Raw genomic sequence first — 13224 nt, 5'->3', positions numbered from 1 at the left:
ACCTGTTTGTCTATATCCCCCATTTTTATTCATTATTAGCCAGATAGAGCCAAGTAATTGTGGTAATGATACTTGCTTTTTTGCCCAATGCTGGAATGCTAGTAAAGTTAGGTATGCCCTGGTTACTCGCATGCCTCACTGGGTGCCTATGCCCATTGATGCCCCTCACGCTATGACTCTCTTCAGACAGAAAAGGGATCTTGGAACTACAGCCACCATTGTTACTACCATCTCATTGACGGCTGTTGGAGCTACCACCAGGGCATTAGCCATGAGTCATACTGGGCAGACGGCTCAGACCCTGAATAATCATTTAGCCAATGTAGCTCATGCCTTAGTTGTACATAAAGGAATTAATGCTCAACTAAAAGGAAGCTTGATGGTGTTCAATCAGATTTGACCTCTTGCAGGAGCAAATTGATACCCTATGGCAAATCGCTCAACCTGGCTGTCAATGAAAGTATGCTGGACTTTGTGTCACTAGCATACAACATGAGAATTTCTCCTGCGCTGCAAATCTGTCTAAACAATTGTTGAGCTATATTTTAGGTAATTGGACTGGAGAATTCGATACTACGATGGAGCAGCTGAGAGTGGCCATTGTCACAGTAAATTCTACCGGAGTGGACGCAGGACTAGCCACAGGATTATCAACATGGATTGCTGCAGCCATGAATCATCTGAAGGAATGGGTGGGCATGGGAGTGTTAGCAGGCCTTCTGGTGTTGGTCTCCTTGGTTTGCCTGTGGTATATATGCAAGATTAGAGTCTCACAACAGTGTGATGCAGCCATGATCATTCAGGCCTTTACAGCCATTGAAGCAGGACATTCTCCCCAAGCATGGTTGGATACCATAAAAAGCTAAAATGATACGCTCAGGATGCGAGGCTAAGCACTGCACTCAGGGTCAGCCGCTTTGGACCCAGAGAAGAGCATGTCTGATTGCATGCGGGTTGATGCCCCAGGTCCCGCCTCTGAGAAAAAGGTATCGGACGGGTCTGATGCTCTTTGGGTGGATGACACCTAAATGAACATCTGTACAAAGTCCCAATTTATTTCTAATATCAGAGATCAGACCTCTACTCTTGCCTGATGCGTCTAAAACAAAAAGGGGGAACTGTAGAGAGCTGCGGAATGCTATGCCTTAAAGATGGAGCTGGTTTCCCCCTTCCACCTTCCCGATGGTGAGTGCTCTCTGTCACGAACAACTCCACATTTGGCTAAGGCCGAGGATCTGGCTTGCTTCTATGTATGTGGACCTATCTGCATTGCCCCCGTGGCACGCCTGGGTTGGCTACCCAGAGGCTATTTAAGCTGTGGGTTGGCTTTCCCCGGGGTCCGAGGATTGTTCAATGTTCCTGAATAAACTGCATTGAAAAAAAAAATATAGTTAAAAATATATTAAAAGTAACCACATTTTTTCTTTACAGTGAATACACTTAAGTTAATTTTCCTTCAAAAAGAATTCAATTATCTGAGTGCCATAAATTAATACCATTCCAACTTTGAAGTTTTGGGTTTTCATCCAATGCTTTAAAAATATCTTCCCAAGTATTTCTAATTTTAAGCTTTAACCTGAAACCACTGACACAGGGGACGGAGTACGAAGGTCAGACTGATCATGAAGAAATACTGAAGCCAAACATGCTAAATGGTGTGTTAGATGGGGTAACAAGAAGCCTTATCCTGTGGTGGCCACACTTTTCAGGAGAGAAATGCTTTAGCGTGCTTTATAACTTGACCTTCTTTCTGGAATAGCACACTCTAACATGCACTTCCAAATGGCACATCTTGGGTCGGCCTTGGAATATAGCAAAGTTTTCATAGCTCCTACCACCTGCAATGGGTGATGAGTATGATCCTGATGCCAGAACCAGAAATTTAGCTAGGAAGGATATTCCAAATCATTCCAGCACTGCTATTCCACAAAATATGGTTAAATACAGACATCCAGGATCTGCTGCTTACATTCTAAAGTTTTTTTTTTTTTTTTTTTTTGGTGTGTGTGTGTGTGTGTGTGTGTGTAATGCAGTCTGTAGCATTGGCTGAAACCCTAAAACCCTCTTCAGACTCACTTTGATCAGGCAAAATTTATTTATATGGAAAACATGTAGACGAGATTCTAGACCATATAAGCGCAGGATGCATAGGACACTGCCCTATGACAGGAGCTTTGAAAAGTAGTTCATGACACTTTCCAAAAGTCGCTCATGGGAAGCATGTTATACATGGTCTGATTTTCAAAGAGCATCATAAATAACCCTATTGACTTCTTTTGTTCTCTCTCTCTCAAGGACTTGGAGAACTTCATTGCTAAATTTGGAGACTCTGGCTTTATTTTCGTTTCTCATGGATCTTTACTGGACTCCTATCAGGCCAAGAAGAGTATCAGGGAAATGAACAATGCCTTTGCACACCTCCCTCAAGGGGTGATTTGGAAGTTTAATGCTTCTCATTGGCCCAAAGATGTCAAGTTGGCTAAAAATGTGAAAATTGTGGACCGGCTTCCTCGGAATGATCTCCTGGGTAAGGACTGCATGGATGTCTTCTCTCTTTACATTCATATACATTTGGTGGTCACCTGGACTCAACTAACTATATACGGATTTGAACTAACATTAGAAAGAGCTGCTAGTGATAGCTATGGGCAAGTTCCCAAAGGACAAAGAAGATATGACCAGCTGGTGAGCTGGGAGAATAAGTCCATACTTTCACATTTCACTCCTTTCTTTCTTTCTTTCTTTCTTTCTTTCTTTCTTTCTTTCTTTCTTTCTTTCTTTCTTCCTTCCTTCCTTCCTTCCTTCCTTTCTTTCCTTCCTTCCTTCTTTTTATTATGGCAAGTTTCAGGTTTCCAACGAGTAACAGCATTCTGTCACATCACTTTGACTGCCCTGTGTCTGGCCTTGAAAGGACATTTGAATGTAATACACTTTGGCAAGCTAACTCAAGACACACTTAGGAGTGCACTACCACTGTCTTCAGTGAACTGCTTAGCACCTGTTGATCATGTATCATGTAATATGCATAACTGGACAAATTATTATCAAAACTCTTCCTACCCAGGAGAGGTTTGAAGACACAGGTTCACAACCTTTATGCCAGCAATGCTTAAAGTCGTTCTAAGCTTTGGGAATGTTAGGTTGAGTTCCCTCCAAGTAGGCTATTAAATTGACTTAGTTTTGATTTCATGGAGAAGGACTTGCCTGCTAATGGTTGTCTGTTGCAAATTGGTCTAAAGCTAATTACTGATGCTCAGGATCTGGTTACTGCCCGCTGGACACACCTACTCTTGTTTGTGTAAACCTGCCTAAAATATTGTGCCTGATTGGTTCATTAAATAGCCTATACCTGGGCAGGGCAGAATAGGGTAGGTATGGCTAAGGTTCTTGGGATTTTGAGGACAAGAGAATCATAAGAATCATGGGGAGGAGATGGATGGGAAGAAAGGGAGAAGGAGGACAATACCATGGATTAACGTAGGATTGGAGAAAGGACTCAGTGATGATGTGGAAAGGCCTAGATAAAGAATAAAAACAAGTACCATGGATTATGGATGAATAGTAGTCTGACTGGGGAGGATTAATGTGGATGGCATTGGATGGGTGCTGGAAGAGGGATGGTGAGGATATTGAGACAGTGTATGTGAAATATCTGCCTGGGCCAAGGTAAATAGGGCAATTATAAATCTAATAGGTGTCTGTGTCTCATTTTATAGTGGGTTAGATAATACTGCTGTAATAATCATAGAGCTAATAATAAACAATATATAGCCCAACATCAATAAATAATTTACTACAACAGATATCTTTGTCTCTGAGCTGCCCTTTGGAGACCTCTCACTACTACACTTAATAATTAAGAGGTCTCAGTCAAGGAGGATGGGGGCCATGGGGGAATACAAAGTGAATAAAGTATAATTAATAAAAAAAAGAGGTCACAGTTAGGATAATGGTGAAAAATCATCAATTAAAGGCACAGTTTTCTATACAGTTTAACTATGTGGTGTTTTCTAAGAAGATGGACTGATTCTATAAAACATGTAGAGATCAATTATTTTTTTCATCAATAGTAATTTTAGTTTCTTTTAAGAAACATAGGTGCTACAAACATGGTTGAACAAATGTCTTTGTGTACTTGAGCATATTTTGGATATATGCCTATATATCCAAAATATCCATATTTTGGATCCAGTGGTAAGCTGAATCTTGAGGAAGCACTGTTCCTAATTGTCTGAGAAAAGTGCCAGATTGATTTCCAAAGTGGTTGTACAAATTTACATTCCCACCAGCAATGGAGTAGTGTTCCCCTTTCTCCAAAATCTTCCCAGCATGTGTTGTCACTTGAGATTTTGATATCAGCCATTCTGATGGGTGTAAGGTGAAATCTCAGGGTTGTTTTGATTTGCATCTCCCTGATGACTAAGGAAGTTGAGCAATTCTTTAAGTGTTTCTCTGCTATTCTATATTCCTCTACAGAGAATTCTCTGTTTAGCTCCTTACCCCATTTTTTAATTGGATGCTTCATTTGTTGCTTTTTTAACTTCTTGAGTTCTTTGTAATTCTGGATATTAGCCTTCTATCAGATATAGGGTTGGTGAAGATCCTTTCCCAGTTTGTAGGCTGTTGTTTTGTTCTGATGACAGTGTCCTTTGCTTTACAGAAGCTTTTTGGTATATATCCAAAATATGCTCAAGTACACAAGGACATTTGTTTAATCATGTCTGTAGCAGCTTTATTAGTAATAACCAGAACCTGGGAACAACCCAGATATCCCTCAGCAGAGGAACGGATACAGAAACTGTGGTGCATTTACACAATGGAGTACTCATTGTGTAAATGTACTCAGCAATTAAAAACAAGGAAATCATGAAATTTGCAGGCAAATGGTGTGATCTAGAAAAGATCATCCTGAGTGAGGTATCCCAGAATCAGAAAGACACACATGGTATATACTCACTTATAAGTGGATGCTAGACCCATAAGATAGGTAAACATACTAAAATCTGTACACCTAAAGAAGATAAACAAGAAGGAGGACCTGGGGTAAGATCATCAATCCTCATTTAGAAAGACAAATAGGATGGACATTGGAAGTAGGAGAAAACAAGAAACAGGACAGGAGCCTACCACTGAGGGCCTCTGAAAGACTCTACCTACCAGTGTATCAAAGCAGATGCTGAGACTCATAACCAAACCTTGTGCAGAGTGCAGGGAATCCATGTGAAAGAAGGGAAGTTAGTAGGACTTGGAAAGGATAGGAGCTCCACAAGGACCATATATATCTGGGCAGAGGGGTCTGTTCTGAGACTGATTCTCCAACCAAGGACCATGCATGGATATAACCTAAAACCCCTGCTCAGATGTAGCCCATGGCAGCTCAGTGTCCAAGTGGCTTCCCTTGTAAGGGGAACAGGGACTGCCTCTGACATGAACTCAGTGGCTGGCTCTTTGACTGCTCCACTCCCACAAGGGAGGAGCAGCCTTGCCAGGCCACAGAGGAGGACATTGAAGCCAGTCCTGGTGGGACCTGATAAGCTAGGGTCAGATGGAAGGGGAGAAGTACCTCCCCTATCAGTGGACTTAGAGAGGAGCAGGAAGGAGATGAGGGAGGAAGGGTAAGATTGGGAGGGAATGAGGAAGGGGGCTACAGCTGGGATACAAAGTAAATAACCTGTAATTAATATAAAAAATAAAAATTTAAAAAGAAGAAGAAGAAGAAAAAAAGAAACATAGGGCAGTTACTAGAGTTTGGAAGGACAAACTTGTCTGGTCCATTACTGCCTGATTCATATTCTTCAAACTTTAGAAAGTATAATACACAGTGATTTTACTCAACTATACACAGAAGTGTCACTGGTTTTAATTTATTTTTCTCTGAGGTGTTAATTTAACTGACTCTCCAAAACTTTTCAACCTAAAGTATTGAGCCCCCCCCCTTTTTTTTTGTAACAGCTCACCCAAGAATTCGTCTGTCTTTTACCCATGGAGGAATCGGCAGTGTAACAGAGGCCATCCAACATGGAGCTCCCATTGTTGGCCTTCCAGTTAACTTTGATCAGCCTTACAACATGGTCCAAGTAGAAACAAAAAAGTATGGAATCTCCATCCAGCTTCAGGATGTCAATGAGATGTCACTGGTCTGGACGATAAAACAAGTCATGGAAGACAAGAGGTATGTAGCTATCAGGTGTCATGATCATTAAGGTGGATGAAGCGCTAATACTACAAGCATTATAGGGGAGTCTATTTTTAAATAACGAAGAATTGCCCAGGAAATGGAATTATGTGTATGATACTAAGAGCTGACCTGTGTCCCCTGAAAGTAAATTAAAAAGAAAGGAAACAATTCAAAGAATCAATGAAAACAAGAGCTGGTTCTTTGAGGAAAATCATTAAGACCTTAGCTAAACTAACTAAAAGGCAGAAAGACAATATTCAAATGAACAAAATCAGAAATGAAAAGGGGGACATAATGACAGACAGTGAGGAAATTAAAAAATCATTATATCTTACTTCAAAAGCCTATACACCACAAAATTTGAAAATTTAAATGAAATGGACAATTTTTCTTGATAGACTCCATTTACCAAAGTTGAATCAAGATCAGGTAAATAAATTAAATAGTCCTGTATCCCCCAAGGAAATAGAAGCAGTCATTGCAGTCATCAAATGCCTCCCATTCAAAACAAAACAAAAACAAAAAACCACAAAACAACGACGACAAAAGCTCAGGGCCTGATGGTTTCAACACAGAATTCTTCTAGGCCTTCAAAGAACACTTAATACCAATACTCTTCAAATTATTCCACAAAATGGAAAAAGAAGGAACATCACTAAATTCATTCTATGAGTCCACAGTCACTTTAATACCTAAAGAGCACAAAGACCCAACAAAGAGAATTTCAGACTAATTTCCCTTATGAACATTGACGAAAAGATACTAAAAAAAAATACTCACAAACCGAGTCAAAGAACACATCAAAGATAAATTCCACCATGACCAAGTAGGATTCATCCCAGGCATGCAGGGGTGGTTCAATATACGGAAATCCATCAATGTAATCTACTATATAAACAAACTAAAAGGAAAAAAAAAAACACATGATCATCTTTTTAGATGCTGAAAAACATTGGACAAAATCCAACTACCCATTCATATTTGAAGTCTTGGAGAGATCAGGGATACAGTGCACATACCTAAACACAGAAAAGGCAATGTACAGCAAGCCTAGAGCCAACGTCAAACTAAACAGAGAGAAACTTAAATCAATCCCATTAAAATCAGGGACAAGGCAAGGCTGCCCACTCTCCATACCTCTTTAACATAGTACTTCAAGTTCTAGCTAGAGCAATAAGACAACTAAAGGAGATCAAGGGGATACAAATTGGAAAGGATGAACTCAACGTATCAGGATTCACAGACGATATGATAGTATACATCAATGTCTTCTGAAATTCTACCAGGGAACTCCTGCAGCTGATAAACACCTTCAACAAAGTGGCTGGATACAAAATTAACTTTAAAAAAAAATCTGAAGTCCTCCTGTATACCAAAGACAAAGAGGCTGAGAAGGAAATTAGGGAAACAACAGCCTTCACAATAGCCACCAATTACATAAAGTACCTCGGGGTAACACTGTCAAAATTATGATGAGATGCTGAAAATAAGTTAGGGGTTCCTTGAGTAAGATGATGTTTTTCTTTAATGCAGGAGGTGGTGTCTACAAACACACCACATGCTTCTCCTTTTCTTCCTCACTTCTTGCCTATTCATACTCGTCCATTCTCTTTAGGGAATAGCTTCTCCATGAGATTCAGATCTCATCCCTGACATCACCTTTTTACCTCATTGGTTTTCACAGCCTCCTATCATGCCAGAATTTTTTTTTTTTTACATAAATTCCTTTTTAACACTTAGGGGCTACAAACACTATTTTTCTGCAGTTTTCTTTATTTTTGTACCTTATTGGAAGGCAGCTATGCTCACCATTATGTCACCCACACACACTTTGTACTTTATTGTACTGTGGAAACTTCACTGTGTGTCCTCTTGTCTTTCACTGTCTTCCCAGTGCCTAGCAAAGGGCTGCCACTAAAAAGGTAGTTAATGGTTTTCTATTCAGACTCAAAGAGATGGGCTCTGGGCAGTTCAAGGTAGACGCCTGTTAGTGGAACACAGTGAACTCACTTAAAGAGAAACAAATACTTTCCCCCTTAACTAAGAGAGAATGAATACTGAAGTTTCAAGGGCACAAACCTGAGTCGGTTCTCCAGATTTTACACATTCCTTTATAGTTAGGCACCCAGGCAGCTCTTGTTAGACAGAGAAACAAACAAACAAACAAACAAAAAAAACATGTAACAGAAGGTATAAGACCTAGAACACTTGGTAGGCTCCAGGGAAGTTGTATGTATTTGCAGTCTTATGTGTTGTGAATTCTCACATGAGAATTCTGTGTGATGCTGGCCGTTGCCTTTCTGTGGTGGATGTTCGTTTCCTTAAGAACATTTAGACTTTCCTTGGATTTTCAGGTAATCAAATTCTGAGTGGCCCTTACTCATTGTGCCCCATAATAGAGGCATTTTGGAGTGGAGTGTAATTGATACAGTGTATCTTTAGGGCCAACTATGCAGTTTGTTAAAATGCAAATGTGAGGACTCTCCTTTCGCCTAATAAGTTTGAAACAAAGTGCAGGGCCCTGGAGCTCTGGTTCAGCGGTTAACAGCTCTTGCTGTTCTTAAGGAGTACTGGAGTTTGGTTTCCTGTACGATGCTATAGGACTCACAGCCATAAAACCATAAGGTTCCAGGGGAATCTAATAACCTTTTTTGACCTTCATAGGAAGCTGTATTCATGTGCACATAGACTAGTGTGTGTGCTTATGCCCTTACACATGCACACACACACACATTAATAAAAAAAAATCCTTAAATCAAGCATAGGATACTACCATGCATAATGTGTAAATGTGGAGCTTGAGTTGGGAAAACCAGTCCTGAATGATATGATACTCTATTGTTGTAAGAAGGAAACAAGGCACAATTCTTGGCTTCAAATTCTTCAGAGTATTATTTGTCAGTTAGTCTACATTGGTTCAGGGTAATTGCTCCATATATATGATAATTACATTAGCTCTAATATCCTAATTATTTAATAAAAGAGGTAGGGTCTAATCCTTATATAGTAATTTTTTTAAATAGCTTAGTACTTGTAGGGTTAATTACTGATCTTAGTGGGAAGGATTGTATTAGACTTTTCAAGTAGATCCAGCTAATGGCAGGCATGGTCATGTCAATATGCAAGCCACCTACAGGAACAGAATAGAAACGTGTGTGTGTGTGTGTGTGTGTGTGTGTAGGGGCAATGGGAGATATGAGGTCTCAAAGTATTGACACATCACTGTAATATCCTTTGTGTTTGGACCCACAGGTACCAGTCTGCAGCAATGGCTGCCAGAGTGATCGGACACACCCAACCCCTGCCCCCTGCCCAGAGGCTTTTGGGATGGATTGACCACATTCTGCTGACAGGGGGTGCAGCACACCTGAAGCCCTATGTTCTTCAGAGGCCATGGTAGGGGCTGTACTTCCTGGACGTCATCCTGTTCTTTTTAGGACTCATTCTGGGAACCTTATGGCTTTGTGAAAACGTTCTTGGTGCTGTGACCAGGTATCTGAGTGGAGCCAAGAAGATGAAGAAGATATGACATTAAGACGTGACTGATGGCGAGGGGTGAAGCTGTTGTTGGGGGTACTCTGAACCATCAAAGGTTTCCCCACTACACCACAGAACTCTTTTTTCCCCAGCATAATATTAACTCTTACATTTTTCTATACATCTGTAGAAATCCAGTGTGCCTCACTTGGTCATCTTGACCCTCTTGTAACTCAGGATTCCCTGCTCAGAAACAACTTCCAGAAAATCTTGCTCTCTAGATACTGTCTTTTAGACACAGTCTTGATGGTTTCACCTTTCTCTGCGGAGGAATACTTTATTTCATTTATTCTACTACTTTGTGTGTGCATCCTGCCAGTAAGTAGCAATTACCCCCACATTCTTTAAAATGTGTGATTTAATGACTGAGACAGGGTAAATTCAGTATGAGCATCAAGTACCAGCGAGAAGGGAAATGTTCTAAAATGATGAAGCATCTGCTGGGGCAACATGAAAAATAGTTAGAGCAGATTATATTTTATTAAAAATAATAGTGTATTCTTAGTACTGACATCAGGTAAACTTAAGTCCATAAATGATAAGGCAATGGAAGGGGGATGCAGGAAATGCAATGGATTTAGCACCAAATTTGGAGCTCTCTCAGTGAGGAAATTATGGCAAGATGAAAATGAAACCGGGTAAAGACAATTACTTGATACATAATAGTTCATGAGGGTTCAATATGGTACCGTGGAAATTATTTACCGAGCATGGAAGGTTGCAAATTCTGTACACAAAATCAAACTTTAACGACAGTTAACACTATTGATAGAAAAATTGAAATGTACCCCCCGCTGTGAAGCACAATGCATAATCAATATTACACTCATAGAGCACAATGCATAAACAATATTATGCTCATAGTATTCCTGCCCAAACTCTATAACAACATGGGTAGTGAGAAAATACCTGTCTTCACTTTATTGATCCCAGCTTCTGGACTTCCATTCTACTCACCAAAGTAATTTTGAGGCAACTTTCTTGCTTCATAGCACTTTTGTAAGCATTGGGTTGTGTTTTTTAGTTCCCCTTTTTATTAATGGCCCACTGAATTGTTAGTATTGCTGACATGAACATGAGTGCAGGGCTATTTACTAGACCATGGGCAACCTCCCAGTAGTTACACTGCAGAAGCTAGCAGCCATTAACCACCAACAGCTCCTCAGTTGTGGTGGAGACTCCCTAAACACCACCCCTGTGCATGTGGGAATGTTAATGTAATGGCCTGTCCATAAGACAATGTTTATGGCACTCTCACAGGACTCCTAGTTCTCTTCTGGCTCTTAAGTTCTTTCAGTCCTTTTATCCATCCCTGAGCGCGTTCTCTTTCTCTGTGGTTGATATAGGTCATTTAAAGCTGAGCACTCAGTACTCACTTATTTTCAGCACGTGACAAGTTACCAGTCCCTCTGCATTGATCATTGCTCATCAAACAAACTCTTTTTTTGAACAAGTTTGATAACACCATTAATTTATAGAGTAAATTCTTGATATGTTTTTAACGTTTATCGTTTTTAGAAAAAAACAAAGGTTAGGTGTTGTAAGAGTTATTAATATTTACTATTGGTTTATCTTCTAGTAATGCTTGCTGCTAATTTTCAGCAGCTGTATAACCAAATCACCACACAGAGACTGGGTTTTTAGTTAACCTAGAACACAATGCTGGGCAATATTTACTCTCTCCTAAACCTCCAAGCCCTCAGTTTCCTAACATTTAGATTTCCTAACATTTATATTTGCTTTTTGTGAAATCTTAGGTCTGGTTCATGCTCCACATCCTCCAAGATCTCTCCTCCAGCTCTGCTCTCCTTGCTCTCTCCTTGCCCCTTCTTCTCCCACCCTTTCCTGCTCTCTAACTCCTCCCCTCTTTCCTGTCCTCTGGCTCCTCCCATTGCACAACATTGTATCTAGTTGCTTTATTTCGTCCTGTTTACACAAGAGTTGAGACAGGATGCTTATAATGAGTATCACAATGCAATATTCGGATTGAAACCAGAGAGTTGGTGGGGAAATCAGCATTTGAATTAACAAGGATAAGGCCTATACATTTTAAAAGAACATTAGACCAACTGTTAGGATAACAAGGTCATAACATACAGGACTGACAGGTCTATGAGATTTTCTGACATGGGGAACAGAGGTTCTCTCTCATGTCTGAATACATTTCTAGGTTTGCTTTGGAAGAACGCACCCACTGAAATGTGTTTTGCTAGGAGGACCACCTGCTCCAGGCCTCCCAGATGAGATTCTTGAAAGGTCCAACTAAGGTGCCTCTCTAAGAAATTTAAAGCATGTCTCTGATTGTCTTGCTTCTCTCATGTTGGAAGCGGAGGTGCTGCAGTTTTAAGTCTATAATTCTGACACAAGCCTGTGTAATGGAATCCCCAGAGCAGCTTAGAAAAAGGGAAATGGCTCCATTTTCTCAGGAACTTGCTCTACTTTCTGGCTTTTGTTGTTGGACGCACTGAGGCTTCCAGTCCCTTGAACGGCTTCCAGTCCAGTTCCCTATAGACTCATTTGCCCTTCTGATACCTCATAAGCCAGGTGTGCACTGTCTGCATTCCTTGCTGACCTTCTGGTCTATACTTCCGGTATAATGGCCAGTTTAACTCTGCTTACAATATTGCAGGGATTCTCAAACTCTTCTACATCCTTCTTGAACACCAGTTGCAAAGTGGATGAATCACATGGCCAGGTTTTTATTATGTGCCTTGGCACTGCTTTTCTGTAAACGGTTTGTTGCTGTGATAAAATATCTGACAGAACAACTCAGGGGAAGAAAGGGTGGTTATTTAGGTTCACAGTGTGAGGACTCTTTTAACATAGCTGGGAAGTCGTAGCTGTTGAACCTGATAGATTACATCTACAGTCAAGAGGCAAGAAAGGTGAATACTGTTGCTCAGTTCAGCCCATAGAATGGCGATGCCCACAGTTATGATGAGTCTTCATACCACAGTGAACCCAAACAAAAAATTCTTTCACAGATGCTCAGAGCCTTGTTTTTGTGGTGATTTTAACTTCTATTGAGTTGCCAATAAATGTTAGCTATCACAGACATAGGTTAGAGCAATAATAAAGACTGCAAAGAAATGCTGCAAAAATTGGACATGAGCAAGTTAGACCACATAGAAGAAATGGTGAAGTTCTGAAGAGGACACATGCGAACACCACTGCTCGGAGAACAATGACAACAACAAATCTGAATAAACACAATCAGAAGTAGATGGAATGAATCAGTACTAAAAAACCTGTCCATAAAAATAGCCCAGATCACCCAGCCAAACTTGTGAGTTCTACTCAATATCTAAACAGTAATCCACACCAGTCATTCTGAAATGAATAATGAAATGAAAGATAGGGATCCTTCTTAACTCATGTGAAGGCATCATTAGCCTGCTGAGTAATGAGTTCAGTACTGCTATGAATAGAAAATAAAGCAAAAGCTGCTGAAAACTGGAGGTCAGTCAAAAATTTAAGGTTCATTTGCTACATCACACAATCATTAAAGA

General features: G+C 40.3%; 1 pseudogene; it reads left to right on the top strand.

Annotated features, from left to right (window-relative positions):
- Positions 1-10662, top strand: part of LOC110566049 (UDP-glucuronosyltransferase 3A2-like) — a 38406-nt pseudogene extending 27744 nt beyond the window's left edge.
- The last annotated feature ends 2562 nt before the right edge of the window (positions 10663-13224 follow it).

This window comes from Meriones unguiculatus, chromosome 3, assembly GCF_030254825.1.
Source record: "Meriones unguiculatus strain TT.TT164.6M chromosome 3, Bangor_MerUng_6.1, whole genome shotgun sequence".
Classification (NCBI taxonomy): Eukaryota; Metazoa; Chordata; class Mammalia; order Rodentia; family Muridae; genus Meriones; species Meriones unguiculatus.
The sequence above is the reverse complement of the archived record's forward strand: the minus strand, read 5'-3'. Positions and strand labels throughout refer to the sequence as shown.